General features: G+C 43.8%; 1 protein-coding gene and 1 long non-coding RNA gene across 2 annotated transcripts in view; one reads left to right on the top strand and one right to left on the bottom strand.

Annotated features, from left to right (window-relative positions):
- LOC117461567 (nectin-2-like) overlaps nucleotides 1–15,751 on the top strand; it is an 88,149-nt gene that overhangs the window by 58,993 nt on the left and 13,405 nt on the right. The window lies entirely within an intron of this gene.
- Nucleotides 11,601–14,226, bottom strand: LOC117461568 (uncharacterized). The gene is made up of 3 exons (XR_004553715.2): nucleotides 14,087–14,226; nucleotides 12,959–13,030; nucleotides 11,601–12,128 (listed from the first exon to the last, which is right to left on the bottom strand). It is a non-coding gene; the product is annotated as an uncharacterized lncRNA (long non-coding RNA).

Raw genomic sequence — 15,751 nt, 5'->3', positions numbered from 1 at the left:
AGAGCTGTAATATAACATAATGCTATATTTAGTGTTTTTATTTGTCATACTTTCATCATTAACATTCCAGTGAACCTTGACAGGCGATTATAATAAATTATTAGGCAGCTCGTTATAGATTTATTGATTTCCTGTCCTGTGGTGCTCGCGGGCTGACCGGCTGTCAGAGATGTCCGCGGCACGTTCCCCTGCAGGGTTCAAGTCCACTGCTCTCTTTGTGTGAAATAACAGCCATCGTGAGGAGGAGAGGACTGTCTTCACTACATTGCGTGTGTGTTTACGTCTTTGTCTGCTCATGTGCATGTGTCATGTGCACGTGTCAGCCCCTGCTTTATGTCCCCATTCATCTGTCTGTCATCTTATCGCGACATCTATTTTCCTGTAATCACTTCTTCTCCGGCGCTCTTATCTTCCCCTCGTCTGCTGCGCACTAAATGTAAGAGCTTCGTCAATATGTTAAAAAAACTGTGTGTGAGTGAGAGAGTACTTGTTTAACTTCATCCCATGCTGTCTAACCAGTCCCAGGGTGTTAACGCCTCTCCATTTCATTTGCTCTTTTCTCTTTTCTCTTTTCTCAGCCCAGAGGCATAACTTTGAAAGGGAATTACATTATTGATTCAAGCCATTAATTATTGCTCCAAGAATCCGAAATATGTAAGCACAAAATCAAACTACTCCGTGTGTGTGTGTGTGTGTGTGTGTGTGTGTGTGTGTGTGTGTGTGTGTGTGTGTGTGTGTGTGTGTGTGTGTGTGTGTGTGTGTGTGTGTGTGTGTGTGTGTGTGTGTGTGTGTGTGTGTGTGTGTGTGTGTGTGTGTGTGTGTGTGTGTGTGTGTGTGTGTGTGTGTGTGTGTGTGTGTGTGTGTGTCACCTGCTGGGGGTCTCCTGTATTTCTTTGGCCCTTCCTCTGCTTCAAGAACCTCCATTGATTGTCACCCCATCAAACGGCCGAGGCATCATGGCCGACAGCCCCAGTTCGCAGTGAGAAGTGCACTTCAGTGTGAAATGCGAGACAGTTTGGAAAATAGCTTTGCATTGCTATTCGAAGCACATCCCCGCTGCACTATCCTCTGTCCGTGTAGCTGTCGGCTGAGGACAGCGATGGAAGAAAACAAATAGTCTTGCATGGACAAAAGGTCTTATCTTGGTGGAGGAAATTAAATATTATTGAAATGTGGCAATGGGCATCTCAGGGGCTCTACATGGAATGGTTCTCAATGAGAGTCCATTATCTCGTTCTCAAACATGGACGTGATCTGTCACCTTGGTGGTAATATCTGGTTCATCCCAGCTCCTCAGACCTCTGATCCTGCCTTCAGCGGAGCAGCGGGCGTGAACATCGTGCTCTCTTCACTGCGGCGGGTAATAGCTGGAACTTCTTTGTTGTGCGCCAAACAACTGGGAATAAACTGCAGACGTATATAGATAGCATTCACGGTGTGCGTGCATGCAGGCCTTACATTTTGATTAATTTATGTTCCAGTACATTTCAGCTTCCCTAAGTCATTACCCTCCCAAACGACCGCCGTTCCCGGGGGCTTTCAGACAAACAAAACTCTTCCACTGCGTACTCTGGTCCAATGTTTCTACTCTACTTGTCGTCTTGTGTTTGTGCGAGTGCTCTCTGCGGGAGTCCGTGTCATCATCTGGCTTCCAGTTCCCAGTTATTTATCTGTGTATTACACACACTGTCCAGGTGCTGCTCGCAGGTCGTTTATCCTCTAGGTCTCCACCGTCCTGATATATGGGGCTGTTTCTATATCGCAACACTCTGCCTGCGGAGCAAACACACTTGCATAGTGGCCTTTCTAGCAGCAGCTTCGTCATGGTGTGTGTGTGTGGCAAGTGTGTGTGTTGGCCTCAGTTTGTCACGGCCATTTATCCTATTGTAAGGCTCTGCTGTTCTCCTCTTAATACCAGTTTTACTTGCTTCAGGGTTTTTCTGTTGCCAAATTGCTATTCGTTATTGTGGAGATGGCTGTGTGTGTTTTTAATGTGGCTACTTCCCAATTGTTACACTGGCTATATATATATATAGTACGTTATACGACTGCATGTAAGGCTGCAACTAACGGTTGTTACTCCTACTGAGAGCTATATGTCTGAAAATAGCGAAAAAAGGTCTTTCAAAATGTACAAAAGCCCACGGTGATGTCTTGAAATTGTTAATATGGCATAAGAAAAGCTGTAAATCCTTATATAAGGTAACATGAACCTAGATTTAGAAGCAGGAAGTCGAAAATGTTTGCATTTTATGCTTTTAGATAGCGATTACTTCTAAGCAACTTATCATTTCAGCTCTGTTAATAGAGATGTGGAAATACTAACAGTTTATTTAAAGCTATTAGAGTTTGATGTTATCTTTATGTAAATTGAATAAACTGGTACAGTTATCAGTTCACTTTCCATTTTCAATGGAGCGAGTCGGCATGTTTGCACATAATGAGTAAATATGTTAATTTTGAAGTGTGTGTGTGTGTGTGTGTGTGTGTGTGTGTGTGTGTGTGTGTGTGTGTGTGGTGTGTGTGTGTGTGTGTGTGTGTGTGTGTGTGTGTGTGTGTGGTGTGTGTGTGTGTGTGTGTGTGTGTGTGTGTGTGTGTGTGTGTGTGTGTGTGTGTGTGTGTGTGTGTGTGTGTGTGTGTGTGTGTGTGTGTGTGTGTGTGTGTGTGTGTGTGTGTGTGTGTGTGTGTGTGTGTGTGTGTGTGTGTGTGTGTGTGTGTGTGTGTGTGTGTGTGTGTGTGTGTGTGTGTGTGTGTGTGTGTGTGTGTCAGTGAGTAGGCAGCGTAATACATGTCTTGGTGCAATGAGCCAGGCCTTGTATTAGGCAGGTTGAGCTGCAGGGGGAATTTTGTAACACTTGACCTGTTTTACTGAGTCATTTGTGTGGATGGAGGGAGAGAAGAGGGAGAGAAGAGGAAGGAGGGGGAGTGCAGTGGTTAGTTTGGGGGGGATTGGAGTGATGAGTGACAATTAGAAGTGATTGAGAGACGGGGAGAGAGAGAACAACAGCTGGGGAGGAAAAATGCGATGACGGTGCCTTCATATTTCTTCTTTCTTACTTTCTCTCTCCATCTCTTTTTTTTTCTCACACGTCACTCCTTCCGTGTCCTCTGGCTGAATCGCCTCGCTCCTCATTACTCACCCATCCAACCTTAAAGGTCATAAGCACTTTATGATGCAACAATATCAAACTTCTCCACGGAGCTGCTGCAGCCTGTTGTTGTGGAGTTTCTCTGCCTTGTTGAAAACACTCGACGCCACCTCTCATATATATTAATAGAGTATTTTTCATTTGCGGAGCTCAGCTGGAAGTCTCCTGCCTCCGAGGAAGAATGTAAGCCGCGTATCTGCATCACTGGCTACTTATTCCCCCTCTGTGCTCACATTTCCTGTGTGAGTGTGCTTGTGTCTTTCTCCTCCCTTTGGGTACAACGAGCTTTGAGTAATGGTATGACCAATGGAAGCCATATTAGAAAATGTTGGGTCAGTTCACCCCAATAACGAATAAAGCACATGGATCTTGTGCTTCGACCGTGGAGACATGTTATTATTATTCGTCCAGGCTTTAGGGGATTTCAATGTTTCCAGAAAAAGTATATATAGTTTGCAGAGGTTTTTTAGGGGTATGTACCAAGTTAGCAACGTCAGAAAAGAATGTGGTGACGTTTGTGAAAGTGGAGTTCTCCTTAATACTTCCCTGTTCCTGCCAGCTTATGCAAGTCAGGGAAATGTACAGGTTGGTTATAAAGTCTTTCCTTTCAAAAAGTGATTTCAAAATGATGTTTTATTGAGTATTGTGTAGCGTTTTTCGCTGACACATCCAGCTCCATCTAACTGATTATAGAGATTCAGTCTAGCAGGATACAGATAACAAGAATACATTATGTGATGGACCTATTGACATGAAATATTTGTATTTAGTGTCTCTACTGGGACATGTCTCCACGCTTTAAAGCTCTTTATTTTTCTCATACTGCCTGTGCTGCAGCACCTGTTTTCACCCTCTGTTGTGATTGGCCAAACGCTTCGATCACACTGTGTCGGAGCGCTAGCCTATACAAGCCGAGTCTTACGAAGTCCAGTAGCTATGTCGGGTAGAAACTCCCTTTGGAGCATATTAGGGCCTCTTTTATACCTGATGGGAATGCCAAGGCTTCTGGATTACCTTGATACTGAATCCAAATACATTTAACATGTTAATACCCGCTGTAACTGGGGCATAAGTGCTCTGAGCACCACAGATACAAATCCGTGCTCTCCACTCTAATAAAATAGCAGATAAACATTACAGAAATGAAACCAAATTGATGTTGTTGGCTATATTCCAGAAGGAGGAGGAAAAGTAAGTTTTAAGATTTGGGTAAACAGGTCTTTTTATACTTAATGTTTTGAACCTCAGTCGTCAAAAACTCAAATGTAATTCAGACTCTCAGAACTGTATTTCAAATGTGAGAGGAGATCTGAAAGTGTAGAAAGATACGAAATCTATCGGACTGAATTTACGTCGTACGGAATTACATTATTGATTCAATAGAGAGCCCCAAGAAGAAAATATTCAATATATGATGCTGTCGGACAGAGAGGGTCTTCGTAAGCTTTCACAGAGCAAAATGAACGTTAAGGAACTAAATCATGTTCGTGTTAGGTGTTTCTCTTTTCTTGCAAAATGCAGTTGTGTTAGCGGGGATAAACAAAACCGCCTCGCCCACTCTCCTTGAAATCTGCTTTCATTACCCTCCTTGTCCCCGGATCCTCCTTGTCGCCTACACTCGGTACAGTCCTTCCAGTTTTGCCGTGGCAACTTCTTGCTACCAGCGCAACCTCTGGTGATACGAGGGCCGGCCGTCACTCCAAACAGAGCCTGGTGTTTCGTGACATTTAGCATTTCACCGCAAAAATTATGCATCAGTGTTGACATTCAGCCTTATGCATAAAATTCATGATGTATGTGGCACTTCCTGTAGGCGCTGCAGCAGAGAAAGAGACGACGACGAGCATGTCACAGCTGGGGCACGGACACACACAACATCCTCCCTTCCACACACACACACACACGCACACGCACACACAGCATATGTACAATAGCTCTGCTAACAAACGTTACGAACAATTAATGTCCACACATATCCTCATGAACCAGGATCATCTAGCTGTACGAGTACATTTGAAGGCCATGTGTTTCATGTTGCTTTCCATTCTTACGTCTTCATTATTGATTCAAGGCACACTCTCACACACACACACACACACACACACACACACACACACACACATCCCCGCGGTACTTCACTTTATTCATTCTTCGCAGATTAATTCTGGGACGACACTTTTTATGATCCTCCAATTTATGTCAGCAGTCAGGCTCCCCTTTCCGCCGCGCCTCCTCTTATCTCCTCCGCCTCATGTCTCCGTCTCCCTCTACATGTGCGCTCCATGAAACAATGGTACTTTCTAGTAACGAGCAATGAGTTTGTCAGGTTTTTTAAAAGGAGAAGGAGACAAATGGGGGGAGGGAACGAGAGGACGTGAAGATAATGGGTTTCTGTGGTGATTAACATTCCAGAGTGGCGCGTCAAAGAAAGTGTGTCTGTCCTATTGTGTTTTTCGACTGACAGCCAAATGAACGGAGGTCGTCTAACCGTTTGCTCTGTGTCACAGGGGGTAATAAACATACCATGGGTAATCTGCAGCTCAGGTGCCGGGGTGTCTGTGTGAATGAGCACCTCTACCTGTCACAGCTGCTTTTTTTGTTTCTATTAAACACTTTGGACGCCTTTTTTGAAATAGATTTGTCCAACCTGTTATCTTGTAAGTTATTCTTTTTATCCTGAGATGCTGGCTTGATGTGGCTCGTGGGGTTAATCGGAATAAATTAAGACGCATTCAACAAAGAAAAATGGGCCTTTACAAGAGTCAAAGCTAAGGACAACTCCAATCAAATGATAAGCAACGTTTTCTATTAGAAGATACATTTAAGGACCAACTGTTAAGAACTGTGTGTTGTCGACGTCTTCTACACAGGTTTTCCATCTGTGTCTCTTTATTGTCTGGCCCCATTTCAATTGTCGTCTTTTATTTCCATTTGCCATTAGGAGACTATTATTTTACATTTTCACAAAACAAAATCCGGTTCTATCCCGTCTTTGAACTGAGAGTGACGACGACACACTCGGTCTTTTCTCTTTGTAAGAATAGAGCCACGTTTACACAGTGCAGCCTCTCGGTGTGTGAGTCGGCCGGAGAGCTGACCAACCGGTCATTCAGTGTCTTCCTGAAACCCAGCTGTGACTCACCTGGAGGTGTGTGTGTGTGTGTGTGTGTGTGTGTGTGTGTGTGTGTGTGTGTGTGTGTGTGTGTGTGTGTGTGTGTGTGTGTGTGTGTGTGTGTGTGTGTGTGTGTGTGTGTGTGTGTGTGTGTGTGTGTGTGTGTGTGTGTGTGTGTGGTGTGTGTGTGTGTGTGTGTGTGTGTGTGTGTGTGTGTGTGTGTGTGTGTGTGTGTGTGTGTGTGTGTGTGTGTGTGTGTGTGTGTGTGTGTGTGTGTGTGTGTGTGTGTGTGTGTGTGTGTGTGTTTGTGTGTGTGTGTGTGGACATAAAGGACTGTCTGGAGTGGTGTTAAGTGTTGCGCACTCAGGTGTAGCGTAGTCCTGCCGTGTCTTTCATTAACTGAATAGAGAAATCTAAATGTGTCGGAGATGGATACACGAAGCTTCTGAAGAGCTTCTTTTATTCCGTGAACAGAGAAACTCACTCGCTGCACTGACACAAGCTTCAATGAGGCTCCATGTGTTATTGAACACAACGACATAGCTTTGACTAAATTATCTATCAAGCAGAAACATGAATGCCTTGCTCAAGAGTCGTTTATTAGTAATAGCTACCAGTCAGCTCTCATCAGTTTACACCCGCTAATTATTCATAGAAAAAACATAGGCTTTGTTCGTATTAATAAAACAAATAGCTATTTATTATTAACACATTTCTCTTTGGTGTCAGTAGGTCTAACACACGTTTGACTAACCCTCATTACAGTAGCACAGGTCACCTCTGATGGAAGCCAACCCCTTCAACTCCACATCCGCCTTTTCCTTTTCAAGCATAGAGACGACCTCGACACAAACCGCCCCGGGCCTTGGCATCAATATTCCCTTCACTTATCACGCTGGATATGCACCAGGTAGTCTGTCTGGAGGTTGCTCGTGGATTCGGAGCGAAGATCAGTTGATTCTCCCCAGTCCCCGGCTTTGATCCTAATGGCTCATGCACCCTCGGATCAAAAAGTACATCCGCCCGCTCGCTGCTGGGCCGCGACACGGTCAGGTGTGCTCTGCACGCTGAGCAGAGCACACAGGGTTTCCAGCTAAACTAAGCCAGGGATTAAGGAGAAATGCACTGCCCATCCAGGTGTGTGTGTGTGTGTGTGTGTAATAGTATCTATTTTTGCCAACAGAGCGAAACGCCTGGTTTCCCCTCAGAAAGGCATCAAAAAACCTCTTGCATCATCCGCGGCTCCACCCGCTCCGCTCACACAGGTGCTTTTGTAATCCGCACAAACCCGCAGACACTTCAGAGCGCACGCTGCGTATTCTCTCTATTTATGGGCATTACCGAGTTTGTTGTTTGCACATGAGCTGTGTGTGCACATGCGTTCGGTGTGTGTGTGTGTGTGTGTGTGTGTGTGTGTGTGTGTGTGCGCACGCTCTCTCTTCCGGCATGCCTAACTGGCTCTGACACATCTGTGGCTTTTCCCGGCGAATCAGGGCCGGTGACAAACTGCCAAGAAATCAATGCAACAGACTCCGCTCTCCTCCTTTCCCCCCTCTTCTTCCCCCTCTCCCTCTTTCTCCCTTTCTCTCTGTCTGACTCTTGCCTGTTTTTCTTCCTCTGTCTTGCTCAGAGCGCTTATTAAAAATGGAGTGAGTTTGTGCTGCATATTTAAAATGGTCATGGATGGATTTAAACGGCTGATGGTATTTAGTGTCTCCTCAGGGAGCTGCTATGAGCCCTTAAGCTGACTCCTCTGACTGGAGCCTGACTGACTGGTGAGCACACACTAAACCTCTAATAATGACTTGTGTACACGCAGTGAGCTCAACACACACACACACACACACACACACACACACACACACACACACACACACACACACACACACACACACACACACACACACACACAGGCATGTACACATTTGAGCTCACACTGCATAGTTGTGACAAGGACGCTGGTCACGTCTTGGTATGTGTGTCGGGTGTGTGTTTCTGTTTGTACACTCATCGGTCAATAAGTCATTAGTTTTTCCAGCTTTGATGTAGCGGTTTGTAAATGTACTGAATTAGAAGATACTCTTATGGGTTCACAGGCGCATGGAAAAGGAGTGTGTGGTGTGTGTGTGTGTGTGTGTGTTGTGTGTCTTGACAACAGTCAGGGTAGATGTCACACTGAGCCGCTTCAGGTCGAGCAGCAAGTGTTTCTGTCATGTTGTCTTTCATGCCGGCTTGGATTTGGGCTCCAAGCTGCTCCTAAGTGTCCTTCACCGAAACATTATTGATTACCCCACACACTCTCAAACAACGAACATACATTCTGCTGCTGTGACACACTACACACACACACACACACTCACACACACACACACACACACACACACACACACACACACACACACACACACACACACACACACACACACACACACACACACACACACACACACACACACACTGGAGTGTAGGAGCATCCGAACAGGCAGAAATATGAGGTGGAGTTTAGAAATATATATATTGATTATTCACATGAATAGCATTTCCAATAAAGGAACCTGCGCCTGAAACCACGATGGGTCGGGGAACAATGGAATCGGCTCATTCAGAGCATTCAAGACACGGAGGAGGAGGAGGAGGAGGAGGAGGAGGAGGAGGAGAATGTAGATTTGTTATTATTATTGATGCTCGGCGGGCTTTTGATGTACGTACGGCAGTTTGATATCTTTCATCCGTGTCATGTGAAGGTTGGAGCGTGTCCATAATATTTACTTCCATGCCAGTGCATTACAAAGCGTGTCCGTGTGGATATTGACATCTGTGTGATGTTGTGTTTTTCTCGAGGCCTTTACACATGTGTGTGCAGAATGCTCACATATGTGTTTGTTGTTTAAAGGCGCCGGACAGAGCTCTCCAACAGACGCTATACTAAACTTCTGCACACGTTTCTGGATTGCAACAACAGTCAGGTTTTTTTCCAACAGATTTATATCCAGAGGCACAGATGGATTTGAAGTGCAGTGAGTGTATGTAGTGCGTACCTCTTGTGCCAGAAAGAGGTTGCATCCTTTTTTACCAGTGCATAAATCCCTAGCACTCTTGCCAAGCAGCCAATCAACCGCTTTGAAACGCTGATGAAACCATTCTTTACTCCCATGAAGATAAATTAAACACTGAATGCTCTCTTCTCCACCTTCCCATCCCTCTGTATGCTGTTGTTCCCGTCCACCCGCTCCCAGATGCAATGCATAACTGAATGGAGCAAACGTCTTTCTTAATGAGCGTTTGAATTGGAGTTTGGCGAGAGCGCGGTTCTTGGGTGTCTCGACAGCTCGCATTGTTGTGGGTTTTCTCTCCAGGGGCATGGGGTGAGGAGTAAAGTGAATGAATGTGGAGAGCATGCAAGGCCATTACGGCTGTGTGTGTGTCATTAATCGAGGGCTGATGAGAGGCAGTTTGAGGGAGAGATGAGGCCTATTACTGCAACTGCACTCTCAGGACTCATGCAAGGCTCTGTAGGCGGCTTTGTGGTCAACAATACAACCGGTACAAAGCCAGTAAACAAGCCTTGAAAGGAAATCATTAAGCCAACATAGAAAAAAACACATTTTGCACAAGGATCGTTAGCTTTCATTGCATCAAGCTGAAAGAGCGGTACATCTGGAACTACCACCCATATCTTTTTCATTGTGATTCATTTCCCACCTACACATTTCCACCCTCCGGCATGAATCTTCTATTCTCTCAGTTCCATGTTCCTATATGTTCTACACTCCCTCCCATCCTTCACCATCTTTGTCTCCTTTCTGGAAGTCTGGGGAACTAGTTAGGAAGGCGACATGAAGACATGGTCACGAGAGTTGAGAGACATGAATGAACTCACGCTCCACGCTTTGGAAACATGCAAGTCCTAGACATTGTTTTTTCCCCCTTGTTACGTCCAACATTTCTGCAGAAAGGATGCAGTGCGCGGACACGGAGGCTGTTGCAGTGAAGCATCATGTGGGGGATCTAAGAGGAAAGCAGAGTTTGAGCTTGTGTGTGTGGATGAGTGGCGAGGTAATGAGGTGAGAGTCCCTTCGAGCCAGAGGTTAGCAGCGGTTAGGAGGGCAGGTAAACATACCAGCTGCTCCTGACTGCCATGGCCTCGAGGCCACTGTGACACTGGTGGAGGAGTAGCGTGTGAGGAGTGTGAGGCGGGGGGGGGGGAAGAGGGCCTGAGGCAGGGGGGAGAGGGTGTGAGGCGGGGGAATGGCGAGCAGAAAAAGCAGTGCTGGAAGATAGGGCTGCTCAATTAAACGTATTTTATCGAAATAAAATGATTATTTTATCGAAATAAAATGATTATTTTTTCATTATTATTATTACTTATTTTAAATAATCTCTTTTTCAGGGTAATCGACTGTTAAAAACATACTGTTCAAAAAAATTTCTCCAATAAATGGATGTTTTCAAAGTCAATGAATAATCGCATTTACAATTATTGACCCAAATAATGGAGATTATGATTTTGGCCATAATCGAGCAGCGCTACGAGAAGACGGGTGGGAGGCCTAAAGGCATTGTGAGGTACAGCAAATGGCAGGATGTTCTCGCATTACTACATCTGCGAATTACAGTAGTTCCCCTGGGAGGGTCTGTTAGCTGCTGGTACCTCATTTTAATTATAATCAGTCATTTTATCCAAGTGATTGTCATAACAACTAGATTGTTTTCAGATTTACATAGAAACACATTTTCTTGTGTGCTACACTTGTTGGGAAATGTAGGACACCTGCTGCTATTTGAAAAGCCCTTTGAATTTCAGTCTTTCAGGAACAGGTTGGCATTTTGGGAAATATGCTTTTGGTCTTTCATGCAGAGGCTTGGAAGAGGAGATCAAACGGATTTCATACGCTGTGTGTGGAGCTGTAGCCAAGATGAGGATTTCTTATCTTGTCGTAGACAGGGTTCCGACAGCCTTTACATCAAATTCAAAGACCTTTCAAGAACTTTCGAGGCTAAATCCCTCAAATAATAATGACACAGCATAAGACATGGATCAAGGTTAATTACCGTTTTGTTTTAAAATGAGAATACTATTGTGCATTCACCTGCGTGTTGTATTTTCTCGAGACAGTTGGCGCAAGAAACAATGACGCATCTGCAGGCACACGCATGCAGACGTTAATTACAATTGTTCTTATCTTAACTTTTCTTCTTTTGTCAAGTCAGATTGTTTACTTTCATAGCAGCTGTTTTCCACTCGTTATGCTCTGCTATGCTATGCTATGCTAACCACCAACCTGCTTTTGTTCCATTCTTAACGGAAAGATATGAGTGATGTCGATAATTGTTCTAACTTTTTATTGATGTGTTAACAGTGTGACGGCGAGATTTCATAAAAAAAGGAGATTTTTAAACCAATTTTGCAATTTATGATGTGGCTCCGTTGTTATTACCCACATGGAAGGAATATATATGAACCTATATATTTTTAATATATGTCACATATATGTTTAACATATATGTGACATATCTGAAATTGGACCCCTACATATATGTCTCTGAACATATATGTACATATATATCCATATATGCACATATAGGTTGCACATATACACATATATGCACATATAGGTTGTGCATATAAGTTTCACATATATGCACATATAAGTTTTGCCTATATGTGCATATATGTTTATTTACACCTATGTTCAAGGTTTATACATAGCCTACCAACATAAAAAAAGTCATTAACATACATTTATTGTCAATAAATGTCAATTATTTAGTCTGCTTTTGGCGAGCCCTGAGCTCTGTCAGCTTGCTGTTGATGGCTGTACCCAGCTGGCCCTTCGTTGTGTGTGGCCACTTCTTCATTGTTGCCTCTACAGAGAAAAGAAAAGGACATAATGAGATGACAGTGTAAAAATGCTCCAAGCGTTCCACTCCAAAGTGTTGCCAAACCACCTGGTGTAGTGGACACGAGCAACCCTGTGAGTTTATTGGCAGATAAAGCCCAAAGCCTTTATTCAAACAGATGATCTATTTTATTAGTGATTTGTTTCATATATCATTCCTATTACTTTTGAATTATCTGAAAAGTCAGTGCATTTACCAAATCTGTCTAAGAAGCTGCTAAGTTTACAATTATTAGTTAGAATTAGGTAAAGTTTGGCTTTTCAAAATACTGTTTAAAAAAAATGACATCACATGAACTTCACTTGTATACAAACAACAGAGATCATCAGCACAGGTTGTTTACCAGAAGAGCAATAACATATGCATTGCAATCAAGAACATTAATTAAAGACATGATATGGCACACACACAGTACAAAGGGCTGGTCATTGATTAAGGGTGAAGATGCTGGTTATTTAACACTGCAGAGGAGAACAATTAGTGTCATGGGGTTATTAACGACTACATATTCTATAACACAGAGGACACCACAGAGGAAGCACGCTAGCCCAGAACATGGGTTCTATTAGAAGAGAGCTGTGATCAAGAAGTGAGCCATTGAAAATGTAGTGATCACCCTATAGGTGCTAATCCGTGCAGATACCATTAACGGGTGTCCTCCTCACTTACCTGATGCTGATCCTGATCCTACCATTGATAGCTAATAAATAGTGAAACAGGGATGGTTAAAGTAGTCAACTTGAGGCATCTCTATTAACTTTTATTTTCCTTTCTAAATTCATTCGTTTTTACTCACCGATTATGGCCGCCTTTCTCCCTGGGTCCAGGGCTTCCAGCTGCTCCCCATCACCTCGCTTTGGCTTGCCACCTAAAGTCATATTTCATAATTATTATTTTGCAAATGAAAAGTGGGTAATCCTGCTGATCTGCAGCAGCTAATGTTTACATACTAATGGCCCACACTTTAGGCTAGAGTGGTTGTCCAGGGACAAATGACACTCAAGGTTCCTTGGAGGTGTTCCAAATAGACCCATACACATTTGGTTTCCAATCATACACTCTCGGCTCCTACACACGGCGGCGTGCGTTGCCACTTCAACGCTTCTGCCCATTCACTTTGAATGGGGTGACGTCACGATTCGCCGAACTGCATTGTGGGAGCAAAGCGTAGCTTCTCGCGGTGCTCGCTGCAAAAGTAGAGCAATGTTCTACTTTTGCCGCCTCGACGGAGGCGTCAGCCAATCAAATCCCTCGTATGTAAATCTGACAGTACAAGCAGTAGCCAATCAAACCGCGTGTATGTTGGGAGAGCCGGACCGCAGTTATTTCCCATATGTCAACAAAAGGAGGAGAAAATGATCGTGGCGGTAGGGAACATACAGGGAGGGACACAAACCGGAGGAGCCAGGCATGGGGGAGGTGGCAGAGACAGTGGGGGAAACTGGTAGGTTTTCGCTTGTTTGGGGAGTTTATATCCAGTGTACTTCGTTTGAATGGACAGCTAGCAAGCATAGACAGTATATTTAGCCAGCATGGATGTAGCATGAATGCTTTGCTTTGTATGTCCAGGGCGGGACATTCATGTGGTTGGTTGTTGGTCGGGCTGCTCGCGTTGACTCCCCAAGCTCAAGACACGCCCACCGCCAAGCGGCAACGCACGCCGCCGTGTGTAGGGGCCGTCTGAGTTATGGGGGTCCTTGACATGATAACGTTTGAGAACCACTGGCTAGAGTGTGGGACAATTGTAAAAAAAACATTACTCGTAACAAATTGCAGCAGCGAAAACAGAGAGTAAGAAAATAGTTCAGTTTTTCCATTCTTAGGTGAATCAGTTTAGAAAGAAAAACACATGTGTAAACTGCCTTTCTTTATTAATGACGGGATTGATTTAAAGAGACTTTGAACAGTAGCTTTTTTTTTTTACCGTTGCGTTGAGGATGCTCTGAAGCAGGGCTTCAAGGGGAAATGTGCCGAGGAGGAGAGTTCACACCATTGCTGTGCCAGAGGTGGTGTGGATGGATGCCTTCCACGCATCTGCAAAACACTCCTGACCCCTTCACAATTTCAATCTGAAAAATACATCACATATAAATGTATTGGTAGGTCTACAACATTCACAAACATATTTTATGGAATATCACAATTGATTATTAATTAACATTATACAAACTAACATATTATTTTGCATATCAGTAGTTGTCTACTGCACAAGAATGATAAAGGCACTAAAGTAACAAATCACTGTCCTAAACTTGATCTAACATGGGCGCGCACGGTAATGCATCAGTTTGCAGTTACCCATCAAAAGAATAACCACTGTCCAGATAACATTTTCATGTAACCTATACCTTAAGAATATGCATCTACTTCCTGTCTCCGGGGCTTCGGTTCTCTCCGGGGCTTCGGTTCTCTCCGGAGCTTCGGTTCTCTCCGGAGCTTCGGTTCTCTCTCCATGGATCTGGAAATTAAACAGTGACATGACAAAATGTACACGGTTAACTTGTACCGTGGTAATAACTGGGACATATGGACACAAATAACCCTATACACGTTGTTTTATGTCAAATAGCAAAAATATCCAATCTATATGTTCTCCCGCCTTGAGAGCTTATAGATACATATTACACTAACCCATTTTCCACCACCACCATCATCATCGTCATCACTATCATCATCATCATCATCATGGTCATCACCAGGCTGCTTCTTCTGAGGCTCTGCAGCTGCCACAGTATCTTGAGGCTTGTTACAAGAGAAGCCAGAGGAATTAAAGGGGGATGGAATTATTTTGTAGTCAGCTTTCTATGACATATGACTAATTTGTCCAAGGTTTTTGTCCATTGTGATATAATACCCATGTGAAAGCGGAGGTTCTTGGCCTGTTGGCAATGAACAATTTGGCACTTGTTTTGAGGTTGCTGCACACTTGTTAGAGAAGGAAGACAGTATGTTATAAGTTTTGAACAATTAAAAATACAAACAGCAGGTGAATTGCCCTCATCAGCCTAACATCATAAAAATCTCCTCCTCTGATTAAGTAACAAGTCAAATAAAGTGATACAAATAAGAGGAACGTACTCTTCCAGCAAGCGAGGCGATGTCCTCCTTCATTTGAGGAGTATCTGTGTGGGGTTGGACAGAAGGGAACAAATAAAATCACACCAATTACAATCATCAGATCACATAGCTGCAAGCACCTTGGATGCTATGTGCATGTACGTTGTAACACGGTCCATTGACAGCACATTTACAAAGCAGAAAAGTCCTATCCGATTGTATTAAACCAATATTGCGATACAATAATACTTACGCTTTATTATGAGGTCTTTCAAATGATAATTTTCATTTTTCAGGGCCAAGTGTGCATCCCTCAACTAGTGCTGTCTCAGTCTGAAGCCGTCTAAGAAATCTATGAACATGTTTAATTTACAACACAATTGTATACGATATGTAGTGGGTGTCCCTGCTTCTCCTCTCTCTCAGCCAAGGGGTCCTTGGTCTGAACACGTTGCCTGGTTTACAGGCTTGTGTTCATTTCATTAATTACTAAAGCTAAATAAATATGGATGGCGTGTACATACTCGCAACC

This window comes from Pseudochaenichthys georgianus, chromosome 16 (genome assembly GCF_902827115.2).
Source record: "Pseudochaenichthys georgianus chromosome 16, fPseGeo1.2, whole genome shotgun sequence".
In the NCBI taxonomy this organism is placed as follows: domain Eukaryota; kingdom Metazoa; phylum Chordata; class Actinopteri; order Perciformes; family Channichthyidae; genus Pseudochaenichthys; species Pseudochaenichthys georgianus.
Note: the sequence above shows the minus strand (reverse complement) of the source record. Positions and strands in the feature narration are given on the sequence as shown.